Raw genomic sequence first — 15,980 nt, 5'->3', positions numbered from 1 at the left:
GTCCATGTAGAGCCCCGTTCTTACACGTTGCTAGCATGGCAGAACTGGAGGAGGTGTATATGGGCACACGTGAGCCAGGGCGGGACACAGGAGGCCCTACCTCTGGGCGGGTTGCAGCTGAATTTTTGGTGGGAGACGCACGTAAGAGACCTGTGAGGTGAGGGGAGGCCTACGCCGCATGAATCTCCAAGGGATATCGCATGAGAAGGCCAAACACCGACGACCCCAGGAGCTGACGTGAATGGGGCCGACCCGCCAAACATAGCTCAGCTGTTGGGTTTATCGACGCTGCAGGCACGGACCCTAGCACAGGCGCTGTGAGCAGTCTTGTCATGCAACATATCCATGGAAAAACCAAACGACGCGTGGCTCCCTTGATGGCAAAGCACCAAACTACGGTCGAACGAACTATGACATGCGCCCTAACTCACCCACCCCCGACTAGCTCATGCTAGAACAATGCACTCATACATCTCCAACGTATCTATAACTTTTTATTGTTCCATGCTATTATATTATCTGTTTTTGGATGTTTAATGGTCTTTATTATACACTTTTATATTATTTTTGGGACTAACCTATTAAACGGAGGCCCAGTCGAAATTGATGTTTTTTTGCCTATTTCAGTGTTTCGCAGAAAAGGAATATCAACAGAGTCCAAACGGCATGGAACCTTCGAGAGAGTCGCTTTTGGAACAAACACAATCCAGGAGACTTGGAGTGGACGTCAAGGAAGCAACGAGGCGGCCACGAGGCTGGGAGGTGCACCTAGGGGGGTAGGCGCGCCCCCACCCTCGTGGGCCCCTCGTGGCTCCCCTGACCGACTTCTTTCGCCTATATATACTCATATACCCTGAAAACATCCGAGAGCACGACGAAACCCTATTTCCTGGGGCCTTCTGTACACGTGAGATCCCATCTTGGGGCCTTTCCTGGCGCTCTGCCGGAGGGGGAATCAATCACGGAGGGCTTCTACATCAAAACCATAGCCTCTCCGACAATGTGTGAGTAGTTTACCTCAGACCTTCGGGTCCATAGTTATTAGCTAGATGGCTTCTTCTCTCTCTTGGGATCTCAATACAAAGTTTTCCTCGATCTTCTTGGAGACCTATTCGATGTAATACTTTTTGCGGTGTGTTTGTCGAGATCTGATGAATTGTGGGTTTAAGATCAAGATTATCTATGAACAATATTTGAATCTCCTCTGAATTCTTTTATGTATGATTTGTTATCTTTGCAAGTCTCTTCGAATTATCAGTTTGGTTTGCCCTACTAGATTGATCTTTCTTGCAATGGGAGAGTGCTTAGCTTTGGGTTCAATCTTGCGGTGTCCCTTCCAAGTGACAGTAGGGGCAACAAGGCACGTATTGTATTGTTGCCATCGAGGATAAAAATATGGGGTTTATATCATATTGCATAAGTTTATCCCTCTACATCATGTCATCTTGCCTAATGCACTACTCTGTTCTTATGTACTTAATACTCTAGATGCATGCTGGATAGTGGTCGATGTGTGGAGTAATAGTAGTAGATGCAGAATCATTTCGATCTACTTGTCGCAGACATGATGCCCATATACATGATCATGCCTAGATATTCTCATAACTATGCACTTTTCTATCAATTGCTCGACAGTAATTTGTTCACACACCGTAATACTTATGCTATGTTGAGAGAAGCAACTAGTGAAACCTATGCCCCCCGGGTCTATTTTCCATCATATAAGTTTCCAATCTATTTTTTTGCAATCTTTACTTTTCAATCTATATCATACAAATACCAAAAATATTTATCTTATTATCTCTATCAGATCTCACTTTTGAAAGTGGCCGTGAAGGGATTGACAACCCCTTTATCACGTTGGTCGCAAGGTTCTTATTTGTTTGTGCAGGTACGAGGGATTTGATTATACCCTCCTACTGGATTGATACCTTGGTTCTCAAAAACCGAGGGAAATACTTATGCTACTTTGTTGCATCACCCTTTCCTCTTCAAGGGAAAACCAACGCATGCTCAAGAGGTAGCAAGAAGGATTTCTGGCGCCGTTGCCGGGGAGTCTACGCACAAGTCAAGACATCCCAAGTACCATCACAAACTCTTATCCCTCGCATTACATTATTTGCCATTTTCCTCTCGTTTTCCTCTCCCCACTTCACCTTTGCCTTTTCTTTGCCTTCTTCTCGTATGTCTTTTTGTGTTTCCATGTGCCTTCTATTTGCTTGCGTCTTTGCTTGCTAAAAATCTATTCAAATGGATCCACTTAAAGTGTTCTACAAGGATCATCTTTGATCCTTATGCGCTCGTGCTGAAACCCCAACTAGCCTAGTTGATGGGAAATCTTTAGATGAGCATGCTCATTTTGTGCGTCACCGTTTGTCTAAAAAAGGGAGACTCTTATGGGATCAAATAAACAGATTGCTTTGTTACGCTTGGAATCTTTGTGAAATTTATGATTTTACTTGTTGCTCTAAGAACCCTAAAAAACACCTTCCCTACCTATGTGAGTTTAATGATAATGAAATCTTATCTTCTTATGGAAAAGGTCTTTATAGTTACTATCATATCAAACAAATTGAAGAATTTGTCGTTTTTAAGGGTGCTCATGAAGTTGCCTCTTTGATTGAAAAGTATGATATTACTCTCTACAAATCTAAAAATTCTGAAAACAATGCTCATAATGCCTATGTTAAAGAATTTATTGAGAGAATGACCATTGCTTTGGAAGAAAATAATGATATGCATGAATCTATAGATAATTATGATTACAATGATTTGACTGAAATATCCCTTGATGAACATGATTCTTGCTATTCTTATGGCCATGATGCCAATATTTATGAAGATGAATTTGCTATAGTTCCTTATGTTAAACATGAGATCGTTGCTATTGCACCCATACTTGATAGTTCCTTCGATGAAAAGAATGATTGCAATGATGTTATTATAAATTCTCTTGATGTCAATTGTCCTAATAATATGCAAAACCCTAAGCTTGGGGATGCTAGTTTTGCTATGTCTACTACTTGTTGCAATGATCATGATTGGGGTGATTCTTCTTATGATCTTGAAAATTTATTTAAGCCCCATGATGAATATGAGATTCATAATAATGTTTGCAATAATATTGAAAGTGGGATTGGAAGAGTGTCAACTTTAGATCCCACATATTTGGAGAATGTTCAATCTTACGAAGTTTTTGATAAAAGTGGGTTTGTAGAGGTCATGACTTTAGTTAATGTTAATCCCACTATTTTGGAAGAGTGTCAACTTTGCATACATGTGGATCGTGTTAAGAATATGTTTTGTGATAGCTATATTGTTGAATTTTATTATGATCCTACATGTAATTATTATGAGAGAGGAAAATATGGTTGTAGAAATTTTTATGTTACAAAATTTCCTCTCGTTATGTTGAGATTGCTATTGTTTCTTTCTTCTTCCTTGCATATGCTAGTTTTTGCTTGCCTTGATAATTTGTTTGCTTATAAAATACCTATGTATAGGAAGTATGTTAGACCTAAGTGTGTTTGTCACATGTTTTATGATGCTCTCTTTGTGCTTGAATTCTTGTCTTTCATGTGAGCATCATTGAAATCTCAATGCCTAGCTAGGGGCGTTAAACGATAGGGCTTGTTGGGAGGCAACCCAATTTTATTTTTGTTCTTTGCTTTTTATTACTGTTTAGTAATAAATAATTCATCCAGACTCTAGTTAGATGTGGTTTTATGTTTTTAATTAGTGTTTGTGACAAGTGAAACCTATAGGATCTTCTTGGGTGATAGTTAATTTGATCTTGCTGAAAAACAGAAACTTCTGCGCGCACGAGAATAATTCTCATAAATCACAGAAACGTGTTTTTTTCAGTTGATTACTTTTGCAGAAGATTGATAGACAAATTATCTAGGACTTCCTATTTTGGCAGAATTTGTGGGGTTCCAGAAGCATTCGAAAGTTACAGATTGCTACAGACTGTTCTGTTTTTGACAGATTCTGTTTTTCGTGTGTTGTTTGCTTATTTTGATGAAACTATGGCTAGTATCGGGGGGTATGAACCATACAGAAGTTGAAATACAGTAGGTTTAACACCAATATAAATAAAGAATGAGTTCATTACGGTACCTTAAAGTGGTGGTTTGTTTTATTTCGCTAACGGGGCTCATGAGATTTTCTGTTGAGTTTGTGTTATGAACTTTTCAAGTTTTGGGTGAAGATTTGATGGATTATGGAATAAGGAATGGCAAGAGCCTAATATTGGGGATGCCCAAGGCAACCCAAGGCAAAATTCAAGGACAACCAAAAGCCTATGCTTGGGGATGCCTCAGAAGGCATCCCCTCTTTCGTCTTCATCCGTCGGTAACTTTACTTGATGCCATATTATTAATCACCACATGATATGTGTTTTGCATGGAGCATCTTGTATGATTTGAGTCATTGATTTTTAGTTTACCACAATCATCCTTGCTGTACACACCTTTTGGGAGAGACACACATGAATTGGAATTTATTAGAATACTCTATGTGCTTCACTTATATCTTTTGAGCTAGACAATTTTGCTCTAGTGCTTCACTTATATCCTTTTAGAGCACGGTGGTGGTTTTATTTTGTAGAAATTATTGATCTCTCATGCTTCACTTATATTATTTTGAGAGTCTTCTAGAACAGCATGGTAATTTTGTTTGGTCATAAAATTAGTCCTAATATGATGGGCATCCAAGTTGGGTATAATAAAAACTTTCATATGGAGTGCATTAAACACTATGATAAATTTGATACTTGATAATTGTTTTGAGATATAAAGGTGGTAATGTTAGAGTCATGCTAGTTGGGTAATTATGAAATTTAGAAATACTTGTGTTAAATTTGACAAGTCCCATAGCATGCACGTATGGTAAACGTTGTGTGACAAATTTGAAGCATGGGGTGTTCTTTGATTGCCTTCCTTATGCATGGAGGTCGGGATCATGCGATGGTTAACTCCTACCAACCCTTCCCCTAGGAGCATGTGTAGTAGTACTTTGCTTCGAGAGCTAATAAACTTTTGCAATAAGTATATGAGTTCTTTATGACTAATGTGAGTCCATGGATTATACGCACTCTTACCCTTCCGCAATTTGCTAGCCTCTACGATATTGTGCATTACCCTTTCTCACCTTGAGAGTTGGTGCAAAGTTCGCCGGTGCATCCAAACCCCGTGATACGATACACTCAATCACACATAAACCTCCTTATATCTTCCTGAAAACAGCCACAATACCTACCTATTATGGCATTTCCATAGCCTTTCCGAGATATATTGCCAAGTAACTTTCCACCTTTCTGTTTATTAAGACACGCTTCATCATTGTCATATTGCTTTGCATGATCATGTAGTTGACATCGTATTTGTGGCAAAGCCACCTTTATAATTCTTTCATACATGTCGTTCTTGACTCACTACATATCCCAGTACACCGCCGGAGGCATTCACATAGAGACATATTTTGTCCTAAGTATTGAGTTGTAAATAAATAGAAGTGTGATGATGTCCATTATTAGAGCATTGTCCCATGTGAGTAAAGCATGATGGATACTATGATTCGCCCACAAGTCGGAATGAGAGTCCGGACGAAAAGAAGAAAAAAAGGAGAAAAATAAAAGAGGCCAAAGAAGCCCAAATATATATATATATATACATATATATATATATATATATAATGAGAGAAAAAGAGAGAAGGGACAATGTTACTATCCTTATACCACACTTGTGCTTCAAAATAGCACCATCATCTTCATGATAGAGAGTTTCTTATTTTGTCACATTCATATACTAGTGGGAATTTTTCATTATAGAACTTGGCTTGTATATTCCAATGATGGGCTTCCTCAAAATGCCCTAGGTCTTCATGAGTAGGCAAGTTGGATGCACACCCACTTAGTTTCTTTTTGATGAGCTTTCATGCATTTATAGCTCTAGTGCATCCGTTGCATGGCAATCCCTACTCCTCGTATTGACATCAATTGATGGGCATCTCCATATCCCGTTGATTATCCGCGTCAATGTGAGACTCTTTTTTTTTGTCTTCTCACATAATCCCTATCATCATACTATACTCCACCCATAGTGCTATGTCCATGGCTTACGCTCATGTATTGCGTGAGGGTTGAAAATGCTGAAGCGCATTAAAAAGTATGAACCATTTGCTTGCTGAAACCGGGGTTGTGCATGATGGGATCATTTTGTGTGATGAAAATGAAACATGGCCAAACTATATGATTTTGTAGGGATAAGCTTTCTTTGGCTATGTTATTTTGATAAGACATAAACTCCTTGGTTAACATGCTTGGAGTATTACTATTTTTATGCCAATATTAAACTTTTATCTTGAATCTTTTGGATCTGAACATTCATGCCACAATAAACAGAATTATATTTAAAATTATGTTAGGTAGCATTCCACATAAAAAATTATGTTTTTATCATTTACCTACTCGAGGACGAGCTGGAATTAAGCTTGGGGATGCTTGGTACGTCTCCAACGTATCTATAATTTTTGATTGTTCCATGCTATTATAATATCTATTTAGGATGTTTAATGGGCTTTATTATACACTGTTATATTATTTTTGGGACTAACCTATTAACTAGAGGCCCAATACAAATTGTTCTTTTTTTGCCTATTTCAGTGTTTCGCAGAAAAGGAATATCAAACGGAGTCCAAACGGAATGAAACGTTAGGGAGAGTCGTTTTTGGAACAAATGCAATCAAAGAGACTTGGAGTGGACGTCAAGGAAGCAACGAGGCAGTCACGAGGTTGGGAGGCACGCCCAGGGGGGTACGCGTGCCGCCACCCTCGTGGGCCCCTCGTGGCTGCCTTGACCGACTTATTTTGCCTATATATACTCATATACCCTGAAAACATCCGAGAGCACCACAAAACCCTATTTCCACCGCCGCAACCTTCTGTACCTATGAGATCCCATCTTGGGGCCTTTTCCGGCGCTCCGCCGGAGGGGGAATGAATCATGGAGGGCTTCTACATCAACACCATAGCCTCTCCGACAATGTGTGAGTAGTTTACCTCAGACCTTCGGGTCCATAGTTATTAGCTAGATGGTTTCTTCTCTCTCTTTGGATCTCAATATAAAGTTCTCCTTGATCTTCTTCGAGATCTATTCAATGTAATACCTTTTGCGGTGTGTTTGTCGAGATCCGATGAGTTGTGGGTTTACGATCAAAATTATCTATGAGCAATACTTGAATCTCCTCTGAATTCTTTTATGTATGATTTGTTATCTTTGCAAGTATCGTCGAATTATCAGTTTGGTTTGGTCTACGAGATTGATCTTTCTTGCAATGGGCGAAGTGCTTAGCTTTGGGTTCAATCTTGCGGTGTCCTTTCCTAGTGACAGAAGTGGCAGCAAGGTACGTATTGAAGGAAATATGCCCTAGAGGCAATAATAAAGTTATTATTTATTTCCTTATTTCATGATAAATGTTTATTATTCATGCTAGAATTGTATCAACCGGAAACTTGATACATGTGTGAATACATAGACAAACATAGTGTCACTAGTATGCCTCTACTTGACTAGCTCGTTGAATCAAAGATGGTTAAGTTTCGTAGTCATAGACATAAGTTGTCATTTGATTAACGAGGTCACATCATTAGAGAATGATGTGATTGACTTGACCCATTCCGTTAGCTTAGCACTTGATCGTTTAGTATGTTGCTATTACTTTCTTCATGACTTATACATGTTCCAATGACTATGAGATTATGCAACTCCCGTTTACCGGAGGAAAACTTTGTGTGCTACCAAACGTCAAAACGTAACTAGGTGATTATAAAGGAGCTCAACAGGTGTCTCCGAAGGTACATGTTGAGTTGGCGTATTTCAAGATTAGGATTTGTCACTCTGATTGTCGGAGAGGTATCTCTGGGCCCTCTCGGTAATGCACATCACTATAAGCCTTGCAAGCAATGAAGCTTATGAGTTAGTTACGGGATGATGCATTACATAACGAGCAAAGAGACTTGCCGGTAATGAGGTTGAACTAGGTATTGAGATACCGACGATCGAATCTCGGGCAAGTAACATACCAATGACAAAGGGGACAACGTATGTTGTTATGCGGTTTGACCGATAAAGATCTTTGTAGAATATGTGGGAGCCAATATGAGCATCCAGGTTCCGCTATTGGTTATTGACCGGAGATGTGTCTCGGTCATGTCTACATAGTTCTCGAACCCGTAGGGTCTGCACGCTTAAAGTTTGATGACGGTTATATTATGAGTTATGTGTTTTGATGTACCGAAGGTACTTCGGAGTCCCGAATGAGATCGGGGACAAGACGAGGAGTTTAGAAATGGTCGAGACATAAAGATCGATATATTGGACGACTATATTCGGACTTCGGAAAGCTTCCGAGTAATTCGGGTATTTTTTGGAGTACGGGGGAGTTACGGGAATTCGTATTGGGCCTTAATGGGCCATACGGGAAAGGAGAGAAAGGCCTCAAAGGGTAGCCGCCCCCCCCCCCCGAGGACTGGTCTGAATTGGACTAGGGGGGGGGGGGCGCCCCCTTCCTTCCTTCTCCTTTTTGCCTTCCCTTCTCCTACCCTACAAGGAAAGGAGGAGTCCTACTCCCTGTGGGAGTAGGACTCCCCCTTGGCGCACCCTCCTCTTGGCCGACCGCCTCCCCCCCTTGCTCCTTTATATACGGGGGCAGGGGGACACCTCTAGACACAACAACAATTGATCCCTTGGATCTCTTAGCCGTGTGCGGTGCCCCCCTCCACCATAATCGACCTCGATAATATCATAGCGGTGCTTAGGCGAAGCCCTGCTTCGGTAGAACATCATCATCGTCAACACGTCAAAGTGCTGAAGAAACTCGCCCTCAAAGCTCGGCTGGATCAGAGTTCGAGGGACGTCATCGAGCTGAACGTGTGCTGAACTCGGAGGTGTTGTGCGTTCGGTACTTGGATTGGTCGGATCGTGAAGACGTACGACTACATCAACCGTGTTGTGCTAACGCTACCGCTTTCGGTCTATGAGGGTACATGGACAACACTCTCCCCTCTTGTTGCTATGCATCACCATGATCTTACGTGTGCGTAGGAATTTTTTTGAAATTACTATGTTCCCCAACAGTGGCATCAGAGCCAGGTTTTATGCGTAGATGTTATATGCACGAGTAAAACACAAGTGAGTTGTGGGCGATACAAGTCATATTGCTTACCAGCATGTCATACATTGGTTCGACGGTATTGTTGGATGAAGCGGCCCAGACCGACATTACGCGTACGCTTACACGAGACTGGTTTTACCACCGTGATTTGCACACAGGTGACTAGCGGGTGTCAGTTTCTCCAACTTTGGTTAACCGAGTGTGGCTACGCCCGGTCCTTGAGAAGGTTAAAACATCACTAACTTGACGAACTATCGTTATGGTTTTGATGCACAGGTAAGAACGGTTCTTGCTCAGCCCGTAGCAGCCACGTAAAATTTGTAACAACAAAGTAGGGGACGTCTAACTTGTTTTTGCAGGGCATGTTGTGATGTGATATGGTCAAGACGTGATGCTATATTTTATTGTATGAGATGATCATGTTTTGGAACCGAGTTATCGGCAACTGGCAGGAGCCATATGGTTATCGCTTTATTGTATGAAATGCAAGCGCCCTGTAATTGCTTTACTTTATCACTAAGCGGTACCGATAGTCGTAGAAGCAATAGATGGAGAAACGACAACGATGCTACGATGGAGATCAAGGTGTCGCGCCGGTGACGATGGTGATCATGACGGTGCTTCGGAGATGGAGATCACAAGCATAAAATGATGATGGCCATATCATATCACTTATATTGATTGCATGTGATGTTTATCCTTTATGCATCTTATTTTGCTTTGATTGATGGTAGCATTATAAGATGATCTCTCACTAAATTTCAAGAAGTGTTCTCCCTGAGTATGCACAGTTGCGAAAGTTCTTCGTGCTGAGACACCACGTGATGATCGGGTGTGATAGGCTCTACATTCAAATACAACGGGTGCAAAACAGTTGCACAGCGGAATACTCTGGTTAAACTTGACGAACCTAGCATATACAGATATGGCCTCGGAACACGGAGACCGAAAGGTCGAACGTGAATCATATAGTAGATATGATCAACATAGTGATGTTCACCATTGAAAACTACTCCATCTCACGTGATGATCGGACATGGTTTAGTTGATTTGGATCACGTGATCACTTAGATGACTAGAGGGATATCTGTCTAAGTGGGAGTTCTTAAGTAATATGATTAATTGAACTTTAATTTATCATGAACTTAGTCTTGATAGTATTTTTCAAATTATGTTGTAGATCAATAGCTCGCGTTGTTGCTTCCCTATGTTTATTTTTGATATGTTCCTAGAGAAAAACTATGTTGAAAGATATTAGTAGCAATGATGCGGATTAGATCCGTGATCTGAGGTTTATCCTCATTGCTGCACAGAAGAATTATGTCCTTGACGCACCGCTAGGTGACAGACCTATTGCAGGAGCAGATGCAGACGTTATGAATGTTTGGCTAGCTCAATATGATGACTACTTGATAGTTTAGTGCACCATGCTTAACGGCTTAGAATCGGGACTTCAAATACGTTTTGAACGTCATGGACCATATGAGATGTTCCAGGAGTTGAAGTTAATATTTCAGGCAAATGCCCGAGTTGAGAGATATGAAGTCTCCAACAAGTTCTATTGCTAAAAGATGGAGGAGAATCGCTCAACTAGTGAGCATGTGCTCATATTGTCTGGGTACTACAATCGCTTGAATCAAGTGGGAGTTATTTTTCCAGATAAGATAGTGATTGACAGAGTTCTCTAGTCACCATCACTAAATTACTAGCACTTCGTGATGAACTATAATATGTAAGGGAAGACGAAAACGATTCGCGAGCTCTTCGTGATGTTGAAATCGACGAAGGTAGAAATCAAGAAAGAGAATCAAGTGTTGATGATTGACAAGACCACTAGTTTCAAGAAAAGGGCAAAGGGAAAGAAAGGGAACTTCAGGTAGAATGGCAAGCAAGTTGTCACTCCCGCGAAGAAGCCCAAAGCTGGACCAAAGCCTGAAACTGAGTGCTTACACTGCAAAGGAAATAGTCACTAGAAGCGGAAATGCCCTGAATATTTGGAGGATAAGAAGGATGGCAAATTGAACAAGGGTATATTTGATATACAGGTTATTGATGTGTGCCTTACTAGTGTTTATAGTAGCCCCTAAGTATTTGATACTTGTTTGGTTGCTAAGATTAGTAACTCGAAACAGGAGTTACAGAATAAACAGAGCCTAGTTGAAGGGGAAGTGACGATGAGTGTTGGAAGTAGTTCCAAGATTGATATGATCATCATCACACACTCCCTATACTTTCGGGATTAGTGTTAAACCTAAATAAATGTTATTTGGCATTTGTGTTGAGCATGAATATGATTTGATCATGTTTATTGCAATACGGTTATTCATTTAAAGTCGGAGAATAATTGTTGTTCTGTTTACATGAATAAAACCTTTAATGGTTGCCACATCCCTGGTCCTGGTATGCAGTAGGCTAGCCCTTCATGTGTGCATCATGTTTACCTTTCAAATGAACTTGAAATGGGGGATGTTCAAACCCTAGCATAAAAAGGAATCCACCAGGTTCAACTAAAATATTTTTCAGTGAACCCAAATGGTCTTCAAAAATGTTCATAATTTTTGGAAATGCTGGAAACAACAACCAGAGGTGATGCACATTTTTGCATGACATTTTGGATTGCTGAATTAACACATATTGTATTTTGAATTGGAGCAAATAAATACTATAAATACTTTATTGCTCCAATAATTCTGATTTTTGTTGAGGGGCTTTGGAATAATCCTTTTAGTCCCTAAAAAATTTATCAGAAGCAACAAAATTAGTTTGGTTCAAAACCAAATCAAAACAAATGTCAGAAATAGAAGACAGAAACAAAATAGAGAAAGGAGAAACTTACCTGGCGTCTCCAGCCGGCCCAGCACTGTGCAGCCCACTTGGCAGCCTAGCCAACTGGCCCAGCCCACCTGGCCCCTTCCCCTGTCGTCTTCCTCCTTGCCAGGAGGTCGAGCGCGTGGCCGCAGCGCGCCGGCACGCGCCCCGGCCACCTCCACCCTGCCTGCCTGCGTCCCCGCCGCCTAGACACCTCCAGCGTTGCCATGCTACCCCTCTGGAACCCCCTCGCTCACTCTCTCGTCCCCATCCTCTCCTCTGCTCTCTCTCCCTCTCTGCCCAAGCGGAGCTCGTCGCCACCGACGCTGTTCGCCGCGGCCACAGCCACCGCCCCGCCTCGCCGACGCCCCAGAAAGCTCCGCCTCGTCTCCCTCTTCATCCTCACCCAGAAGAAAGGCGCCAGAAGCCCCTGGATGCCGCTAGCTCCGCCGTTCCCCTCCTCGGCCACCGAGGATCGCCGTCATCAAATTCGTCACCGTTCGGCCTTCCCCGAGCTCGCCGCCCACCTCTACGGGATCCACGTGAGCTCACCGTCCGTTTCCCCCTCTCCGTTCCTTTGCTTGCGCGCCGTAGCCTGCTACCTATCGAACCCGAAAGCTCCCCGCCGCCGGCCATGGCGTCGTCGTGGCTAGAGCCACAGTGGCTCGAAGCCAAGCTCACCGTTGCGCTCAGCGCACCACCAGGAGTTCGTAGCCACCAGTAGCTCCCCCTCCCGTGCTTCCTAGCACTAACCCGCACCAACCGCGAACTCCGGCCGCCGCATTTGTGCTCGCCGCCGTCGACTCAGACCACCCCAGCTCCTCCCGCTTGGCCGACCAGATGCGCGCGAGCTCCAGCTACGGGTAGGACCAAACCGCGGTCGATTTGGTCGACCGTGGGCGAATTTCGAGCCCCTCCGCCGTCTCGGGCTTCACCGGCGACGAGCCGTGGACCCAGTCTGGCGAGTTTGACCCCGCTGACCCCCGTTTGACCACGGATGGGCCCAGTTTGACCCTCTGGGTCAATGACAGGTGGGACCCAGCCGGCTAACTAATCCAGGATTAGTACTAATTACATTGAGTTAAACTAATTACACTGACACGCGGGACCCACTAGTCAGGTTTGACCTGGACTGTTGCGTTGACTGCTGACGTCACAGTGATGTAATGCCGACGCAGTAAATTATTTACTGGAATTATTTTTACACAGGAAATTCCAGGAAATACCACAAACTTCTAAAATTCATAGAAATTCAACCATAACTCAAAATGAAATAATTTATATACGAAAAATTATCAGAAAAATCCAATCTATCCATCTGTACTATTTTCATGCATGTTAGAACAAATTATAGCTTTTGTTTAGCACAAATCATATAAACAGCATTTAAACCTTCACATATGGAGTTTGAATTTGAATCTTGGATTCAAATCAACTTCATTTAACCTGTTGTTAGTTGCATTAGCTCAAATCACAGCATATTGCCATGTCATGATCATGCATCATACTATTGCATTGCATTGATTGTGTTCTTCCTTGTTTGCCGGTATTTGTCCCCTCTCGGTAGACGATGTTCTGATGTTGTGATCATTGACACTAATGAAGACTCAATGCTATCTTCAGAAGTGCCAGGCAAGAAAAACCCCCTTGTTCATTCCGATACAATCCCACTTTCTCGCTCCTGCTCTATTTTACTGCATTAGGACAACAATGATTCAACTGTTACATGCTGCGGTAGTTGAACCCCTTTCCTCTGCATGACCTGTCATTGCCACAATAAATAGATGAAACCCACTAGCATGAGTAGGAGTTGTTTGAGCCCTGATGTGCCTACTCATTCATGCTTGTTTGTCATGCCTGCTACTGCTTAGAGTTGAGTCAGGTCTGATTCATCGGGGATGAATCGGAGGTGTGTAAACATGTCCTGCTGTGTGTGAGCTAAGTGTGTGAACACGATTTCGTAAAGGTAGCGGTGAGAGGCCATGTAGGAGTACATGGTGGGTTGTCTCAGTGCAGCCGTCCTCAGGAACTGAGTTCTGTGTTTGTGATCCATGAACAGTTACTACCACACATTGGGTTCCGGTAACTCGACCCCTCTGGGCTTATTAATCAACTCGATCTCTATCCAGGAGTTGCAACTAGTTTCTGGTGTTTGTAGGTAGTGTTAGTAGTCTACCAAGTGGCACCCGGTACAGGTGGGCTTGGGACAGACTAGGCACCATGGCACGGTGTACCAAGCGTAGATCCACCCGTTAAGGTGGGCTTGGGAATCCTGCTCTCATCGTTTGGGGCCGTGAGCGACACCCCGGCCGGATCTCCTTGCGGATGGAACCCGAATAGGCGATAAACCTGGACTAGAGACTTGTTTGGTTAGTCAGGTCGTGGCCGACACCCTCGCTGGGCTTCCGCTTGAAGGTTGCCGAGTACATGTCGTGTAAATGGAGGTAAGTGGTGAGAGCGTGTGTGAAGAAGTACACCCCTGCAGGGTTAACATCATCTATTCGAATAGCCGTGTCCGCGGAAAAGGACTTCTGGGTTGCCTGTACAGTTCATAGACAAGTGAAAGTGGATACTCTAAAATACGCAAGATAAGCGTGAGTGCTATGGATGGCGTCCTTGTAGGGAGACGGGAACGGATCCATAGTGGTGTATTGATATGGTGAATATGTGGACTCGTGTGCGCCACCTCAAAAGAGTTACTTGCAGTCGTAGTTTCAGGATAGCCACCGAGTCAAAGCTGGCTTGCTGCAGTTAAACCCCACCATCCCCTTTGTTGATAATGATGCATATGTAGTTAGATCTAATGTAAGTCTTGCTGGGTACATTTGTACTCACGTTGCTTAATTTATGTTTTTGCAGAGAGACTTCGGTCTCGCTAGTAGTACCGCGTGGACTTCGGCGTTTAGCTTGTTACCTCAGCTACGATCTTGTGCCCTCGGCAGGATCTAGTAGATTGTCAGGCTTCTCAGCCTTTTTCATTTATAGTTGTCTGTACTCAGACATGTTAAGCTTCCGCTTGTGCTTTGATTTGTGTGCTCTAAATGTTGGGTCATGAAACCCATGTTTGTAATATCTCGCTCCTCGGAGCCTATTGAATAATACTTTGAGTCGTAGAGTTGTGTTGTCATGCCATGTTGTATTTCTCATATCGAGCATATTGTGTGTATGATTTGAAATGCTTGATATGTGTGGGATCTGACTATCTAGTTGTTTATCCTTGGTAGCCTCTCTTACCGGGAAATGTCTCCGAGTGCTTCCACTGAGCCCTGGTAGCTTGCTACTGCTCCGGAACACTTACGCTGGCCGGCATGTGTCCTTCTTCGTTCCTGTGTCTGTCCCTTCGGGGAAATGTCACGCGATGAATACCGGAGTCATGTTAGCCTGCTACAGCCCGGTTTACCGGAGTCCTGCTAGCCTAGTTGCTACAGCCCGGATTCACTCGCTGATGACCGACACGTTCGTTGTTGGGTCATGTATGCCTGTCCCTGTAAGTTAGTGCCACTTTGGGTTCACGACTAGCCTTGTCAGCCTGGGTTCTTTGTCATATGGATGCTAGCGGCACTATCATATACATGAGCCAAAAGGCGCAAACGGTCCCGGGCCAGGTAAGGTGGCACCCGTGGGAATACCGTGCGTGAGGCCGCAAAGTGATATGATGTGTTACATGCTAGATCGGTGTGACTCAGGATCGGGGTCCTGACAGCTTTGGTATCAGAGCTGGACTGCCTGTAGGATTACCAAGCCAAACTGGTCGAAGTTGAGTCTAGAAATGCTTTAGTTATATAAGGGAATTGATTGTGGGATGGAACGTAAGGCTCTTTTTACTCCTTATACCTTATGCCTTCTGATCCGAGTCATCATATCTTTCCTACGGGGTTAAGGAACTAGGCTATCTCTTCTTTCTATCAGGATCACGTGTTACTAATCCGTAGAACTATAGGATTGATGGTTCTAAGCTTGAGTTCAGTTCCTACTATCTTTTGTATGTTAACTGTTGA

The sequence above is a fragment of the Triticum dicoccoides genome, chromosome 4B, assembly GCF_002162155.2.
Source record: "Triticum dicoccoides isolate Atlit2015 ecotype Zavitan chromosome 4B, WEW_v2.0, whole genome shotgun sequence".
Lineage (NCBI taxonomy): Eukaryota > Viridiplantae > Streptophyta > Magnoliopsida > Poales > Poaceae > Triticum > Triticum dicoccoides.
This window is presented reverse-complemented; position numbering follows the sequence as displayed.